Genomic DNA, 12,244 nt, shown 5'->3' with positions numbered 1-12,244 from the left:
GTATCTTTAAGGGGAAACAAAGGGTTTATAGATTTCTTTTTTTCTTTCATTTATATTTTTCTCCCTTTTTAGTTTCAAACGGAAGTTAAATGATGGGAATGTTAAAGAAAGAATTAATCAATGCATCTCTTTTTCCTACTTGTAAAAATTCTTTAAACTTTCAATTGTTTGTTTGATTTGTGCTTTATATTTCCCAAATTACTGAGAGAAACATCTACCTGGTGACTGTTAAGAAAAAAGTCTTCTAGCAAAGAAGCAATTATGTTGGAGAAAGAATGGTTATACATTCTCTAGTGGGTGCTGATAACAGAAGAAACAATTCTGCTTTTAAAAGATGAAGGTTGAAATGGCTTAGTCATTAGAATAGTTTTCAATAATTTAATTTATCATGTTTAGCAATAAATTTACACTTAAACATAGCAAAAATGCTTTTTTTTTCTTTAAAGAGTAGCAAAAGGAATATTGTAACATTTGAGGTTTTGGGGTTTTGTTCCACCTAGAAAACCATTTAGTCAAGAAATGTTTTCCTGAAACATTTCTGAGCACAAGGTGACTTCTCCTGCTACAAGCAACTGCATAAACATGTTGGTGCTTGGAGTCTGCCTGAAGAGTTTTCTGCTTTCTTTGCTGCTGGTGTTTTATTTTCTCTGGGACTATTCAGAGGCAATATGGTCTATAGACTATATATATTTTTGCTATAGTCTATGTATATAATCTAGATATATAGTCTGTCTATGTACACAATATACAGAGCCTATAGAGACTGTATATTCAGACACTATATGGTCTGTGAGACTATATTAAGTATGAACACAAGCAGGTTCATGATTCATACTGGGCTAGACACTGGTGGTTTTATTCCTTCTGAACCATCCTTTATTGCCTTTTGAATCACAATAATTTCAGTGGGATGACTTGGATGAGGATCTCAGTTCATTATACCCATGAGTAACATGTTCTGGTTTTATGGACTTTTTCAGTTTGAAGATCTTTATTTTAGTTGCATATTTAATCTTGTATAGATGATAATATAACTAACTACAGGTTACTTGTCCATCATTTCAGGTCTTAAAATTACAGTTTTAGAAGGCATGCTCTGGACCACCAGTTGGGAAGCAGAAACCTAATGCTGGAAACATAAAGTAATGTCATATAATTAAAACTGTACAAAATCAGAATTCTTGACCAAAATGGTGTCAAAACCTATTAAACTCTGTCTGTGCCCTTGAGGGCAGAGGCTCTTCAGCAAGACCTTAACAAATTAGAGAGATGGTCAATTACCAACTGTATGAAGCTTAAGAAGAGCAAGTGCCAGGTTCTGCACCTGGGATGGGGCAACCCTGGAGGTACAGACAGCCTGGGGAATGAGAGGCTGGAGAGCAGCGCCACAAAAATGACCTGGGGGTCCTGGCTGATGACGAGCTGAACATGAGCCAGCAGTGCCCTGGCAGACAAGAGGGACAAGCGTGTCCTGGGAGACATCAGGGACAGCAGCACCAGCTGGGCAAGGGCAGCCTCACCTCCAGTGCTGGGGACAGTTTTGGGTGCCACAACATAAAAGAGATATTAAGCTACTAAAAAGCATCTAAAGAAGGGCCATGAGGATGAAGGACCTTGGGGGGAAGGTGTATAAGGAGAAGCTGAGGTGACTTGGTTTATTCAGCCTGGAGGAGACTAAGGGGAAACTTCATTGCAGTCCTCAGCATCCTCACAAGGGGAAGTGTAGGGATAGGTACTGATCTCTCCACTCTCATGACCGAAGACAGGGCTCGAGGAAACACCATGAAGCTGAGTCAGGGGAGGTTTAGGTTAAATATCAGGAAAAGTTCCATTTCTGGAATTCCTTGCATTTCTGAAGTTTCCTATAAGACAGCTGTTGGAAATAACAAGAGAACAGCTTCAATACAAGGGTCAGCACCCAGTATTTTTTTGTAAACCAAAGGGTATATTTTTGCTTACACTCCTTGAAGTTGCCAGATGGCATGTCAAACCAAGAAGTAATATTATGAGCAGAGGATGTGGTCTGTATCTCATGGATTTGCTTGTAAATGATTTGGGATAATTTTGATGATACCAATAAAAGTATTTTTGTTTCCAAAATGGAAATAATTTTCACGTTCTGGTTTCACAAAAACTAAGTACTTAGTGACTTTTTCACTTGCCTAAGAAGTGGTGGGCGTGGAGATAATGGTGTTTTCTAGCTAATCACTACTGATTCATCTGCATTTAAACAGGAAACAAAGATAAATGTAATATTCTTTGCATTACCATGGAGTTAGCCACTAAATAAGAATTTCACAGTCTGGATATTGAGTTTCACTGCCAACTATTTGATTTAGTAATATAACTCAAGGAGTAGTGGCTAGCATAACCCATTGATGTTCAAGTGGACAATATATCAAGGAAATACTGAAATGGATGCTGCGTTGTTACCGTGTGCACTGGGTCAGACTGTTGTAACACCCAATTCCTTGAGCAGTAGTTAAAAGCTCTGACATAAATCTAGAAAGTCAGCCAGAACCTCACACTAAATTTTTCCAGGGCACATGTCAGCAGCTATCTGTTGTGCAAAGCACCTCGCTAGATACCCTGGTCTGCAGTGCTGCTAATTGCTCCCGGTGCCAGCTCTCTTCATACAGATAGCCACATGAGCAGCAGTGGGAATTACTTATGGAATTGTTACAAAGCCTGCAAAGGGCCTCTGGGAGCCTCCCTCTTACTTGCTGCATGCTGATGAGTTCTGGTTGTTGCTGATCATCAAAAGTTGCTTCCCTTTACAACCCCTAAAACATCAACTCTTACACAGTCTGTACATGTCTGCTAAGGCACAATAGAACTGGGTGGGAATACAACTCATGTTATTTCCCTACTCTTCTGAGTTGCCAATCTTTCAAAGAAAAATGCTTTTATGTAAGCCAGTTACCTTCAAACCACCCTTACTACAAGTCAGGTTAAGGTAAAATCCAAATTAAAGTGTAAATTCACAACCTCCAAAGCTGACTGTGAGTACATAGGTTTATGCAAGTTATGGGCAGAAGAAAAGAAAAAGGCATACAATCTGTGTACATTGAAGTTGAAAATGAAGTTACTCCAGCCAGCTGAGGTGCTAAAAGTGCCTCAGTGCACACCTCATCATTGATTTTGGCCTCCATTGTGCCCATAATGTCATCTTGCAGCTATTGGAGAGGAGTATCCTGGGCAAAGCCACCAGCTCTGAATCACCTTTCCAGGGGTCCTCGGTGTTGCCACAGACAGGCTTCCCACACAGGTTTTTCCTGGGAAGTTCGAACAGACTGCTCCCTTCCAGCCCTCTTATGAGAGGCACAATGGAATTTGACTCTCAGTGAACCTTAAACATCTTTTCATGTGATGTAGGCAAATTTTCCTTCCAAAAAACTGATTGGAAGTTCTAATCTTTTGAGACACAATCACATAGTGTGTGAAACCACTTGATAAAATTTCTAAATAAATACAACATGGAAAACAAATAAATCCTGGTGATGATAAAAGCCTAATCCAATAAACTAATCTGATCAAAAGATCAGTCTTGTAAAATCAATTACATTTGTCTTCAAACACAAAGACATAGGCAAGGTTTTTAGAAGAAATACATTCTCTGTAGGGATTAAACCACAAATTGCTTTATGAATATACTCCCCTAAGAGAAACTAGAATATAATTCCTAAAGGATCTCTATCAAGAACCAATGGGAATTTAGTCTCTTTTGTACTAGTTTAGAACTCACTTGAAAACATGTAAACAATGTTTGGTATACAGCATGTGATTTATTGCATACACTGTTTTGTCTCGGTGCTTTCAAGGAGAACAATAGCAAGCTGTAAAACCTTCTGCTCCAGATCATTCCTTCAAAATAAATCCAGTTCAGATGCTCTGTGAGGACTGGTATTTCAAAGTGATAACTGGCAATTTATAAATCACCCACTTTCTTTTGCAAGGAGACAGCACATCTGTAATCCATATTTATTTCCCATTAATAACTGCGACGGTGCTGTGGCATTGATTGTTTCATATTGTGTTCATTTCACCTTACTAACTAACTTTGAGGAAGAGTAAAGAGGAGCAATTTTCTCCATTTTTTTCCACTCAGAGAGCATTCTAAGATGAATTGTTTCAAATAAATTTGGATAAGTTATTGAACTAACAGATGCTCAACATTTTCATGAGTTTATTAATGGAATCTATATTTGCACTATTTATATTTCATTCCCTTTCCAGACATCCAAATCACATATGAAAGCTGAACACAAAGAGGAAATACTTTATTTCATTTTTAAAAACAGTCAAAATGTTGAGTCGCTTCAGGTTGACATTGGTAACAGCGTGACTTTGCATGCCTCCAGGATTTGTAAAATTGCCAAAACAGACTTTAGGAAGCTGCTGGGACTAGATTACCAGGAGGGAGACTTAACAGCGAGAAGATTGATTACCATCAAGACTGCTAAGGGAGGGCTGTAACAGGCCAAGGTGCATTCCCTGCTTGCCCTCAGGCTATGCTGTTTAGTGGCAAAAAATTGTGTAACCTGGGCTGTTCCTGCCTGCTGTTCTCATCTCCCTACAATTGGAAACATTACACAAATTGCAACAGTCCCACAGAAAGAATTAAGAGAAAAGGCTGTGATCATGCCACCTATGGAATTTTCTTCTTCTGCATGTAGCCAAGGAGTTGATGACTATCCGTGGAGAAAAGTCCATACAAAGCATGATTCATTGAGAAGAGCACATCTTTTCTGCTTCACCCATGTTTTCCTTTTGCCCAGTTTCATGTCTGTTGCCAAGGTTTCTGTGTTAAAATGCACCTTGTTTTGACAACTTCTGGTTAACTTTTCTTCTTGAATTAATATTTATATTGAATCTTTGATTGTTGAGGCATAATAATCTCCATTAATAAACCCTATATAAGTAAGCTGGATAATTAACCTCCCAGCCAAAAGAGATGTTGAGCTGCATGGGCAATGTTAGATGCACACACTACCGACTTTGTGATACACATCCTAGTCTGCACTGCTAAAGGCTTAAAACCCTCAAAAATACCTTTACAACAGGGTTCTCTCTCCATTCCCGCCTAATATTGCTCCTAAATCAAATAGACCAAAGATTAAATCATTGGCTTCATGTCACACTAAACATTCAAAATTGTTATCCCCAAATCCTTTTGGGAGGCAGACAAGATGCCCTCAGTTCAGCTCCCTGTAGATTGTAGGTCAGTAGCACAAAGACATAGCATATAATTGGACTCAAGTGGTAGTCTGAGCTCATAAGAGGCCAAGAACAAATTAGTCTGAATCATCTTCTACTTTAAAAGGAGACATTTAAGTATGGGCACAGTTCAGATTTGCAGCTGCCTGACCTATGGATAAATACAAGGCTTTAATGCTTCCAGAAACAGAGCAGTGAACAATTTAAGTACCTGAATACGACAGGAAACATCAGCTTTTTTGATCCATGGCATTTCTGTGAACATTTTGGCTTTAGTATGAACACTGAATTCTTGAATTTATATTGAAGTACAAAACAGCTTTAAATTCTACATTATAAGGGGAAATGCAGAGCAAAATAAAAGCAGCATGCAAGTAATAACTGTGAAATATTTCCAATAATTACCAAATATTGCTTTTTAATGTTATGTGACATTTTACAGATGGAGAAAACAATCAGATTACTATTGTCAGCCAATTAGTACATTAAAATAAATGTAAATGCAAAGACTACTGACCTGATATCCATTTTGATATCATGAAAGCAGTATGTTTTTATTTTACCAAGGAATTTTTGAAATTACTAAGCATTTATACTGAATAATGGGAGAATAAATCAAGAAAGGATCAGTCTACATTTTTTCCTTATATTCTCCAACTATCTGATAGCAGCTGCCACATGCAGTGAAAAATCAGGGTTAAGATCCTTTCATCTAACTTTAAATGGGAAACGTGTTCCTAAAATTTAGAAAAAAAGAAGTTGTCTAGGTTGGAACTTGAGTTTCCATTCACATCTGTCAGTTAATATATGGTAACAATGAGCATATTTCATGCTTTGGGTAGAACAAACAAATATTTGCTTCCTGAAAACATGTCTGTGATGCATGGGCAGTAGCACGTATAACTCAGTCAAGCTGGAAGGAGAGCAAAGTGGCTGAGGTATGAGCCCAGAACAAAAATGATTCTGCTTTTGAGCTTCACCCCAGGCTTTTGTGGCAATGTTGGAGCAGCCGTATGGCCTCCTGTGTGCCTCAATTTCCCATCTGTACTGCCAGGCTAATAGTATCACTCTCCATCTCAAAGGGAGACAGTCCTGTAGGTCTGTGGTTCAGCCTAGCCAGCCAAGCAGGAAGAAAAAACACATTGTGCTTCTCACTCTTTAGGGTTATTTTTGGACCTTTACTTGGAGGTAAAAGAGAGATGAAAGCACCATCTGAAATGTACTTTTTGCTGCTGGAACAAAAATAATGGTGTCTATCAGATTTAATCAAGCTGTTTGTCTGCTTTTACTTTCCTGTACTTGAAACACTGCAGCGCTTTGTTTTCTTTGTAGTGCTACATTTCTTTATTGGTTCAGTTTATCTTCAAAGAGATTTAGAATTGAACATTACTTTTATAGTGGTACTTTTAGTGTTTGTCTAGAGGGCCTGACTCACGGAATCTGTCACATTCCCCCCACAGTGTGCTAACAATTCAGGTGAAGCTTTGCAGTCACCATTGTAAAGCAGTGGCCATATTTTTATGTATTTTGCTTTGTAATGAATAAATGGGTCCTGTTGAAAAGAAGCTGGTAGAGTGGCAGGTGGCAGGTTCCAGTTTTACTTTCAGAAAGCAACACAGATGCAGCTGTCTGGAGTCATGAGACCAGCCAAAGCCTCCTTGAGCTGGCCTCTTTTCCCACAGCCATGTGACTTGGGAGAGGGAACATTTATTTATCAGTGCAGCGCAACATGAGGTTAAACAGCAGGATGCATATATGGTACACTGAAATACTTAGCAATGTCTTGTTGACTTCTGCTGCAGGAGAAGTTCATCCTCAAGAATACATCATTCACCTGTTAGTGGGAAGAGGAGATCCTGCAGGTGCCTACTCTTTTGTGATACCACCCCATTGTTCATACAGCGACTCTGAGTACTGCCTCTGGCTGTCCTCTGTACGTGCCCACATTCACCAGTCTCACTCAGATGGAAAGGAATGGAGAAGCACAGTGTTTGAAAAGTTTTGAAGCTCATTTTCATCCTTCCCCATATTCTCCATCACCTTTTTTTTAACTCTTCACATTCTTTCTTCTCTCTCTAATATTTCCAAACCCAGAATTCATTTAATTCACTGACCTTGAAAACAAACAAAAACAAATAAACAAAAAAAAACCAACACCCCACCAAAAAAAAAAAAAAACAAAAAAAAAAAAACCAAAAACCAAACCCTAGGAAAGAACAATTCACTTCCCAAGTGCAAATACTTTGACAGATGCAGGGTACAAACCAAGCTGTGAAGTCAATCAAACCTGTAACACCTAGCATTAGAAGCCCTCTGTCTCCCTCCCTCTGGGTTTCTGCCCAATATTATTTTTCCTTGATTGCATCATTCTTTTGTGAAGACTGAAACTCTTGAGAACATAACTACACTAGTCTCTATAATAAATATATCATAGAAATGGTGTGATTTATGGATTTTGGTAGTATTTTTAACAACCCTGTTATATGTCAGCAAGGATTTATGGCACGGATCCTTTGATCTTATAAAACCAGGCACAACAACCAAGGAACCTTTAACCATTAGCAATTTCTAGTGCTCTTTTGTCAACAGGGAGGATTAAGAGGACACTCTGTATTAGTATGGGATTCACATTAAGGCCGCCCGGGGCATCCCATGTCCCACAAGGGCCACAGTTGCACAGCTCCACGCTGTGAGGACTTCTCTGTGAGTATTTAGGCCTAGACCTATATTTTAAAAATGCAAAATTGAACCTGGAAATACTTGAACCTGCTGGTCAAGTGCCTTAGCACAGATGTAGCAGATGTAGAGCTGTTCCTATCTGTAAGGAAGCCACTAGAGGGAGGGAGAGGTCCACAGTGCCCTTCCCCAGCCACCTTCTCCATCACCTCCATCACCAAACACAGGCTAGACCCTGACTTCTAACAGCCGGTGGCGACTTCAGGTTTGACCCTAGTCATGGGACAAATAAAGGCGGCAGCAGTTTCCCAAGCTCTTCAGTGTCTGACCCTCCAAAAGCACCTCGTAGCTTTGCTTTAGCCCCAGCCAGTGCTGCCACATGGATGTGATTCCTCAGTGCCGAGGCTGCAGGCCAGATGGATGCATCCTGTGGGCTCGATGCAGCCCAGGAGCCCTCAGCTACAGCACCAGATGCAAGTGGTGTTTTAGGCACATATCAAATGTCAAGCCTTGGCTAAGCCACAGATGAGGTATAATGCTACTGCTGTAGCACAGCGCCCTTAATACCACCCCACAGTGTGGGAGAGTCTTTCCTCCAAATCATCAGCTACAGATGAGCTCCTTGCTTATTATAGACCCCTGAGTACATTCTAGCAAAAGCATCCCCAGAACAAAGTGTGTCTCTACTCCACCTCAGCTGAGTTTTAACACAGAATTTAATAAAGATTTATAGGTTTTCAGAGATTGTTTCGAGTTCAGCCAAAGTCTCTTTTTTTAATCATACTTTTCCATAGGGGGCAGGGGAGGAAGTGTTTCCAAGGCTATAGAGATTGAAGCAATATCCCAGGTATCTCCAGCCTCTCTCAATGTGCTACCAGCCCTTTAACTTAGGGGAAAACCGGATTTGTTTTACAAGTCTCATCCAGAAAAGCTTTGTGTGAGTAATAAAATGTTAGGCCTCATAAACTTATGCTAATGCTCATATCCCTGGATTTATTACATTTGGAAATCAAAAATTAATACCATAAAATTTCCAAAAATAAAAAGAAAATGTACTGAGGGCAAATAAGTGAAAGCTGTCCTGTGTCATTATTTATTAATTAAACTACTTGAAGGCCATTTTGATGATTCGAGCTGGACAAATGCCAGAAGAGAAGTTTCACTCCTGAAAGGGGATTGAAATTTGCTAGGAAAGGGGATTGTGATGGACATAATTTTGTAAAGAAAGTTAAAGTCTTTCCTCCTGTTAATTTAATGTTCCAAGGATTCTGAAATGCTTTCCAGAGAAGATACACAAGATTTCCCCTTAACCTGGACAAAGGCATTAAATTCAGGGACAATTGCCTCAGAATCAATGTTTAAGCCTGAGTGTCCTCAGCTGTTAATTATGGGAAGTAATTATTAAAATAATAAGAGTTAGAGGAAGGACTGGTTTGGTGGACCTTGGGAGTGTTGAGCCCTCTTAAATACATCCCAGCTATGCTCATTTTTCTCACATAGGTTGTATTTTTCCCAGCTACTGAGCATCCAGGTTGGTTTCCTGAAGGGTCTCTTTAGGTAGCCCATAGCTTTCCTAAGATGCAGCATGAAAAACACAACACAGTACTGGAGATGAGTCATCAAAAGTAGGAAGAATGATGAAAATTTACTTTGCATGTGTAAAATACATTTTTGTGTGTTTACATTTGCTCTGGTTGGGATTTACATTCCTTTTCTGTAGACCTGCAGTCTAGCTCATATTTTTTGTGAGCACATACCTCATTATGCCTACATGTGTTTCACTCACCCTATATAACTGCATCCTGTTTATTCTAGGGCAATTTTTAATTTTTTTTTTCCATTTATCAAAGCCGTTTGGAGTTTGCAGACTTTTCAGTTTGAGCTCCTCATGTCACCATTTAATTCTTTATCAAAGATACTGGTTAACTAATGTCAGACCCAGACTACTTTTGCAAAATCCAACTTACTAGATAGGTCCAGTTGCCAAATGTTATGAATTTTGGATTTAACGTGAATCCAAATCTCTTTGGAGAAAGCATCAGGAAGTGGCTATGCTGTTAAAAGCAGGGGTAGAATTTTCATATCTATCAGAAAAGATAGTTCTATAGTCTGTTCCTAACATCAGCTGGTTTCAAGGGAAGATTTAAGAAACTGCAGAATGGGCAGCTGTGGAACTAGGGAAGATTATGCTGTAACCAGAAAATTACAAGTGACAGTAGGATAGCACATACTGAACTTCTGCCAAACAATATTATCTGGGATTCTGAACAGGGGAGAGTGAATGAATAAAGAGCTCTTAGGGAAGATAAATCTTGTACCCTGTGAGAGAGGATGGTTTTGGTTTTAAGCCCCTGCTTACTCAGCTTTACAGGGGATCTGACAACTGTTTTTACCACAGACTTTACTTATGGGCCCTGAGCACATAATTTAATCTCTGAGCATCAAATCTCTTCCTGATTCTGAGGGATACAGGTTGAGTTATTTGAGGGGCTCTTTGATACTGTAAGTGCCCCTAACCCAAGAAAAACACCAAAAACAAACAAACAAAACTACCAAAAAAACCAAACCAAACGAAAAAAAAAAAAATCCCAAAACCACAACTGTGGAGAGGAAAGGATGAAGCCAGAAGAAATCAAAGATATGTCTGGACCAGAATTTAGCTTGTGTCTGGTGAGACACACATACAAAGTAAAAATATACCATTTCACAGCTTAGATAAGAGAAGTGAGGGAAGACAAGAACTAACTGTGATAAAAATAGACTCCTTACCTGACTTTAATAGAGTCAGGTCAGAAGAAAAATGATTTTGTTGTTCTATTCAAAGAATTTGGATCCCATATAGAAAGTGTACACCAAATGAGAGTTACTGGAAATTAAAAGTCAAGTAAGAGACTACAATATGTTGAGTCCCCTTAAGACCAAAATCAAAACAGATTTATGATCTAGGTTAGGCAGCAAAGTCTGGTGCTGAGACCCTGAGAACACATTACACATGGCATTGGGGCTGTTTAAACCCCAGTGAAGTTGAGGATCTGCTCTGTGCTTAGCCAGAGTGGCTCAAGAAGCAGCACACCTCAGGACTTGGCTCCTGTCTGCGTGGAAGCAGACACAAACAGCTGAATTTTTTGTAATACCAAAGGTATTGAGAAATCTGGTATTTACACTGAAGGGTTTAGTAGGATCCATTTTGGCTGTAAGGAAAGATCTACCTCTCCTTGCTGACTTCTTGTCATACAGACAATCTGACCTGACATGAGGAGGCTCCACTTCCTGGAGTGCATGCGAACTCCCAAAATAAATCCCAGAGTTCCTTGGTGACCCTCACAGACCCCACCATACAGAACGTCTCCCTGTGTCTCAGTACAAGTGCTGGAGCAGAAAGTGGGTGCAGGAGCAGCTGAAACATTGTTTGACCATAGTTGGTGGAAGGGACAGGACAAATCCCTGGAGATGATGGAGACAAAGGTGCACTATGGGGCCAACAAGTGCAGATTGAGGCTAGGGCAGCCCATACAGCACAGCACAGAGTGGGCACTGGCATCACAGTTTTATCATATTACCAGCATCTAATAATTTTGAAATGTTCTGTACTGTGAATCATGTTTTTACCATATGCTGATACCACCACTCTGCTTGAAGCTAAAAGTATCTGTTAGCAACAAATTCCTTATGATTAATCTCTCTGGAGGACTGGATCCAGCAGTATTTCTCAGTGTCACATATGTGCACATGCATGCACACGAGTGCACCTGTGTGCACAATACTTATTGCATTCTTCACAAAGCAAAGTCATAGCTTCTGTTTTCTTTAGAGGTGGGTGAATGAGGACAGATTAACGGTTATGTGGGTATGGAAGGTGGGGCGTCATTTTCTTTCTTTAGGTTCAAGTTCTGTCTTTGTTTCCTAGAATCCAAGTTCAGTCTCACTCTTTGATACACAGTTTTCTGGTAGAGATTGCTTAGAGGAGAATCAATGTGATGAGGTACACCTTGGGGGCATAAAAGGAAAGACTACTTTTCCTTACTTCTCCAGAATAAGGAGAGTTGACTCCCACTTTCCCCAGTCCTGTTTGGGAAGTTGAAGTCTATGTCTTTTGCAATAGCCATGTTTCCTGCCTGGCTCTGAATGTCCTTGTACAGGTCCAAGTGACTGATATTTTTCAACATGTTTTGTGCAAATGTGCAGAACTCCTTCATCTCTATGTGTCAAATGACAGAGTTTATGAAGCCAGAAAGTAAAAATAATTTATAAATCTCATTTCAGATCTCACAGGAATAATGTAAGGCAAAATAGAGATCTTATGTATCTCCTTTTCTTGTACATTCACTGATTACCACGTAAAGTAAGGGGA

Source organism: Pseudopodoces humilis, chromosome 1, assembly GCF_049639895.1.
Source record: "Pseudopodoces humilis isolate 2021_Gansu_Grassland_sample_001 chromosome 1, ASM4963989v1, whole genome shotgun sequence".
Lineage (NCBI taxonomy): Eukaryota > Metazoa > Chordata > Aves > Passeriformes > Paridae > Pseudopodoces > Pseudopodoces humilis.
Note: the sequence above shows the minus strand (reverse complement) of the source record.